The sequence below is a fragment of the Crocuta crocuta genome, unplaced genomic scaffold, assembly GCF_008692635.1.
Source record: "Crocuta crocuta isolate KB4526 unplaced genomic scaffold, BGI_CrCroc_1.0 scaffold20, whole genome shotgun sequence".
Lineage (NCBI taxonomy): Eukaryota > Metazoa > Chordata > Mammalia > Carnivora > Hyaenidae > Crocuta > Crocuta crocuta.
In genome coordinates, this window is record NW_027527932.1 from 6,607,461 (window position 1) to 6,613,646 (window position 6,186).

The window sequence follows — 6,186 nt, forward strand, 5'->3', positions numbered from 1 at the left end:
AGAAAGGAAAGGAAAGGAAAGGAAAGAAAAGAAAAGAGAAAAGAAAAGAAAAGACGAAAGAAAAGAAAAGAAAAGACAAGACAAGACAAGACAAGAAAAGAAAAGAAAAGGAAAAGCAGCTCAGCTTTCAAAACCAAGAGGGCTGTCTTCAGCCTTAGCGACACTAACTCTCCTTGGGGGTGAAAGACCCTGGAACATTCCTGTTTTGACTGGTTCTACAGGAGGGACATTCTGTTTCGGTGCCAAGAGACAGACAGCTTTTACCTCTTGGGTCATTATCTCCTGGGAGAAAGTTATCTACAATGTTAATTACCCAGCAAGTGGGTTTCAAGGAATGGGAGCAGCAGGTAGTAGCTGTTTAGGAAAGCTAAGTAGTTGAATGGCTTCTCTTGGTGGGGGCTGTGGGAGGGGCTTCTCTTTCTCAGCACCTGTCCACCTGTAAACACTCTTGATATGAGGCTCAAGTCATGGTCATGGGAGCTGACCCTTTATTTGCACTGTAGCTAATACTTGAGCCGTGACTATTATCAACTCTGGACTGACCATTTCAATGGTGATAGGTAGTATAGAGATTTGGAAATAGCTGTTTTTTGTTTTTTTGTTTTTTTATTTCTAGGAGAGAGAGAGAGAGAGAGAGCATGAGCAGGGCAGGGTCAGAGAGAGAGGGATACACAGACTCTGAAACAGGCTCCAGGCTCTGAGCTGGGTCAGCACAGAGCCTGACGCGGGGCTCGAACCACGAACCGCGAGATCATGACCTAAGCGAAAGTCGGACGCTTAACCGACTAAGCCACCCAGGCGCCCCTGGAAATAGCTGTTTTAAGACAACTAGTTAGGACAAGAGGGGATGGGTTTGTACTGCACTACATACATATGAGATAAAAGGAGCTACTAAAGAAAATGTCCCTTTCAATGTTAAACCCAAACTCAGTGTCATAATACCTTTGCTCAAGTCTTAGTCAAATATATTTTTCACTTCAGTTTGCATTTGGCTCCTGCCCATTGTCCAAGGACATATAAGGCCTTCTTCATTGGCTCTTGACATCTTGATTTTCTTTAGCTGCCCCAAGATACTAAAGGATTCACACATCTTGGGGTTTAAGTTGCTATCTCATGTCCAGTGAAATTCTTTTTCTTTTTCTTTTTAAAACTTTTAATTTTTATTTATTTTTGAGAGAGAGAGAAAGACAGAGCATGAATAGGGGAGGAGCAGATAGAGAGGGAGACACAGAATCCAAAGCAGGCTCCAGGCTCTGAGCTGTCAGCACAGAGCTCGACTTGGGGCTCAAATCCACAAACAGTGAGATTATGACCTGAGCCGAAGTTGGATGCCTAACTGACTGAGCCACCCAGGCGCCCCTCATGTCCAGTGAAATTCTGACATTAAAAGTATGTTGCCTGTGAAAAGAAAAGTTGAAAAAGAAATTAAGACAGTATGAATGGAAGTTGTCATCATCAGATGACTCATGTAGTTTTGAGGAAATGCGAGTCAAAGATCCGGTGTTATTTAAACAGGAGGCAGGATCTGTGGTGGCCCAGGATTCCTGTGGACCCAGAACATTCACCCAAGACTTCATAACTTGTTTTTGGACATGTCACTTCAGCTCTCTGAGCCTTGGGTTTTCTCATTTGCAAAATGGTATAAATAATAAATGTTTTCCTCAGAGGTGGATCTAATAGACAAATATTCACTACTTAATATTACTGTTAGCTTTGTGATGTGATGTTTCATTAAATTAGAATGTTAAGCTGTCTTTGATCTCATCTTCTTATTTAAGTCACAAAAGGATTCTAAGGTGCCTTTTGTTTCACCAGAACAAGGTTAGATTATGCTCATTAAATATGAATGTTTAGAGCAGGGATTCTCAATTGAGGGTGATTCTTTCCCCCTGGGAGACATTTGGCAATGTGTGGAGATAGTTTTGGTTGTTAAGACTGGTTGTTAACACTACTGACGTCTAGTAGGTAGAGGCCAAGGATGTTGCTTAACATCCTACAATGCACAAGACAACCCCTAGGATGAAGAAGTTTAGCTTAAAAGGTTAATAGTGGACAAGTTGAGAAAGCCTGTTCCAGAGTATTTTAATATAACTGCTTTAGTAATTTCAACCCATTTTCTTTACGCCCAGCAACTGTTTACCAAACACAATGCTTTATTAACCAGAAACCCCATTCTTTAACCTTGCTGAATAATAAGTTTAATATATATTATTAAGGCTTACACGTTAGGAATACCAACTTGATCACAAAGTTTGAAAAGTCCTGAAGTAAATGACTAAAAGAGCATGTAGGGTACTTTTTCCAGAACTCTAAAGAATCAGATGGCTTCCTGGGGCACCTGGGTGGCTCAGTTGGTTAAGCTTCCAACTTCACCTCGTGTCATTATCTCTTGATATGTGGGTTCGAGCCCTGCGTTGGGCTCTGTGCTGACAGCTCAGAGCCTGGAGCCTGCTTCGGATTCTGTGTCTCCCTCTCTCTCTGCCCTTCCCCTGCTCACTCTGTCTTTCTCTCTCTCTCTCTCTCTCTCAAAAATAAATAAAGATTAAAATAAAATTTAAAGAATCAGTTGGCTTTTTTCTGTCCAGGATGCCTGTGGCATGGTCTGATCTAGAGGGAATAGTGTTCACCAGGGTTATTTTTTTTTTAAAGCTTGATTTTATAAAACTTTAATTCAAGAAAAACATTTCTGAGAGTTCTGTATCATAGTAACTTATATCCTGTCATACAGGATATAGATATAGAATTAAATACAGATTTAGATATAGAATTTCTATCTATCTATCTATCTAGGTGTATATAGAAATATCCATAGCTTGTGGTTTCAAGCTAATATAAATTAAAATCAAGTAATTGAAAATGTTTTCAATATGGAAATTATAAAAATGAAATAAATGGCAAAAACCTAATGGGAGCAATAGTTCATTACTTAGGGATTCTCATTAGATAATTTCAGGATCTAAGCAAAGACTGGATAGACTTCTTTTGTTGTATTTTGTATTTAAATATCTCCCTACTTATATTCCAAGTCAAGTTTCTTGACCAAAAGGTCTTATGTAAGAAGGCATTTAGCTTTATAGCAAGCAAGAGCTTTCCACCTGCAGTTACCATGTTAAAGGAGTTGACATAACAACGCTGACATAATCTGCTGGTTCCCTTTTGAACAGTGTGCAATAATTCATGTCAACCCTGTATGAAGTCATACAGGTACTAAAAAATAGAACAATTAGGCACAGGTCAATGGAAGTATAGTGTTACGTTTTCCCCAACAAAAAATTAACCAATGAAACATAGCATATCAACTATGGTTGACTTGGTTTCAGGAAGATCACCTGTGAGAATTACCAGCACATCATTGTCTTCATCTCATCCTCAGTCATTGACAAGAGTTTTGTAGGCCACCATGCTATTTGCTTTGTGGATCATGGTAGCAAATGAGTGAAGACGGACTTCCTCAGAATTGGTAATGAACTGTGGCCCCGACTCTTCTCATTTTTCAGGTACAACCATATCTTTGTACAAATCAGTTGATCGAATGAACAGGAAACTTCCGACAGCAGCAGGAATGTCACTGTGGCTGTGAGCCTTCTGATCACTGAACGGATTTCACCTTGGATAGCTTTTGGAGACTTTTCTCAGGTTGCCCTGTCATCTTTCTCTGATGGTCACACTTAATATCAATTGCCACTTTTCAAGGACCTTTCCACTTTCAATATTCGAGACGACCACCACCAGCTTCTGAACCGAACACTCGTATAACCGATATTTTAGTTGTCTCACCCCATTATTTAGGTCTTTTTAAAAATGTTTATTTACTTTTGAGAGAGAGAGACAGGGTGTGAGCAGGGGAGGGGCAGAGAGAGAGGGAGACACAGAATGTGAAGCAGCTCCAGGTTCCCAGCTGTCAGCCCAGAGCCCAACGCAGGGCTTGAATCCATGAACGTTGAGATCATGACCTGGGCCAAAGTCAGATGCTCAACCAACTGAGCCACCCAGGGGCCTTTAGGTATTTTATGAGCTCAGGATCAGTGGCTACAAGCAAGGCGAGTCCATGTTTCTGCACTCTGGTAAAGGTTTCAGATGGTTATATAGCATGCTGATATAAAATGCTGTTGGTACCAAATGAGAAGAACATGGCCATGATTTCAGCACTTCTGGAAGAGCTGCGGTGCCAAGGCCAGGCCTACAGACTATGGCGTGAAGGAGTGGGCTCCACCCAGCAGACAGCGACAGCACGAACTCCCACAGCACTTCCCCACTCCTTGTTTCAAAAGTCTCAGTGGTTTTTTAATATTTATTTCTTTTTGTTATTATTTCCAGTCTCAGGACCCTAGTTTCATACAGAGCACCTGGTGTGGCACTGAGCACCTCAGGGGATACATAATTGTTCTGGAAGCAACAAGGAAATAACATTTCCCTAAAACCAAGCTTGTCCTGAAATAGCCAACTCAGTCACCTGTTATTTTAACCTTCTTCATAAAAACCCATGGGTGTAATAATGAACTCTTCCTCAGTTTTTATCTCCCTCAGAATTCTCTTCTTTTTCTACATATAGGGCTGAGAAGGTCTGTAGAAATCCATGGAAGTGTCGTTAAAAGGCCCTACATTCAAAGGGCTTACAAATGTTCAGGCTACTCTCTCCTGGCATTTGTTTAAAAAAAATGATGATGAAGATCCTGGGCTTTGAACTCAGAGAGTCACAGGCTTGATTGAGTTCAAGCACATCCATCTATCCATCACCTTGGACAAGTCACTTACTCTGGGAGCCCCACTCAAAGATGAGGTTTATTATGAAAGTAAAAGCCTATGTGCTTAGAATAATAAATGCTAAAGGAATAGTAGCAGTGGGTATGATTATGAACATTTTTCAGAATCTGTCCCAGATTGCCCTTTTCTGTCCTTTCATGGTGTGCACTGTTTAGGACACTGGGCCACTTGCTGACCACTGAACACTCACGCTCTGTTAGTTTGCTCATCCTACTCTTCTCCATGGAACACTCACGGAGCACTTACTTGTCTGCCTGTCAAGCACTGAGCCACCCTCCAAGACTTAGTTTACAGCATGTGTCCTGAGAAACCTTCCCTGAACTGCCCACTCACAACCCAACCCCTTTGTGCCCCATGGCACTTGGGACTTTGTTTACACAGCCCTAAAACTGTGGGCTTGCAAAGTTGTCTAATGCTCTAGGTGTGTGTCTGTGAGCTCTGTGAGGGCCCACATACCAGTCAGGCCCATGGACGCTCTGTGAGTATCCCCAGAAAGAATGGATTGAATTTTGTTTTGGTTTGAGCAGGTAGAACATTCAAGAAGGAATGGACTATAATTTCATAAAGGCCCTTCTTGCAAGACCCCAAAGACAGAGAAGGGAAACTACTTGACGGTGGAGGCCTTCCTGTTTTTGCTAGAGAAAATGACAGAATGGGACGCAAGAGGGGAAGAGGGTATTTCCAGGGAAGTTTTCAAAAATCTTTCTCTTCCTTAGATCATGGTTGCTTTCCTAGACTACGTAAATGTTCACAAAGTACCCACCCTAGCCAGAAACTGTGAAAGGTGCTGGTCACACTGAGAAACAAGATAGTGTAGATTCCTTGTCATTCATAATCCTAGTTATTTGTCTTTTCTTACACACAGATCTATTGTGTCCTCCTGGGATCTGGTCTCCTTGAAGGCATATTTCTCCAGATTTATGTAAACCAAATGCAATGTGACTAAATCTTTCTTTGGTCTCTGAAGCCTACAGCCATCTCTGGGTGGCATTGGCCCAAAGGATCAACTATTTGGAATTTGTCATGTCACCAGGTATTGGGATTATTATAGTTTGACAGATGTTAATTTGTCCACATGATTCTCCTCCAAACTACAAGCAAAATAAGAAATAATTATGTTATCTTTGGAAACCATCAAAGCTTTAGGGCTAATGCAAACATTGAAATGATTGTAGAAGCCTTGTTTTTATTATCCGGTGGCTACTTGTTTGCAGCTTGGCATCTCTGGTTTGTGTTCTTTAGTGATTAGGGCTCATTGTGTTTATGATACATATTCACTCACGTTTTTCAAAATGGATGTGTGCATGAATTGGACAGGATTTAGTTTCCTTTTTCCTTCCAGGTGAGCTTAAAAATCTGGAGGGGGGGACCCCACAGCAAAACAGGAGCATTAGATGCCTGCCCCCCCCCCCCCCCCTCCTA

At 41.4% G+C, this 6,186-nt stretch overlaps 1 pseudogene; it reads right to left on the reverse strand.

The window, feature by feature from the left end:
- Positions 1–3,369: 3,369 nt before the first annotated feature.
- LOC144221357 (mitotic spindle assembly checkpoint protein MAD2A-like) overlaps positions 3,370–6,186 on the reverse strand; it is a 19,084-nt pseudogene continuing 16,267 nt past the window's right edge.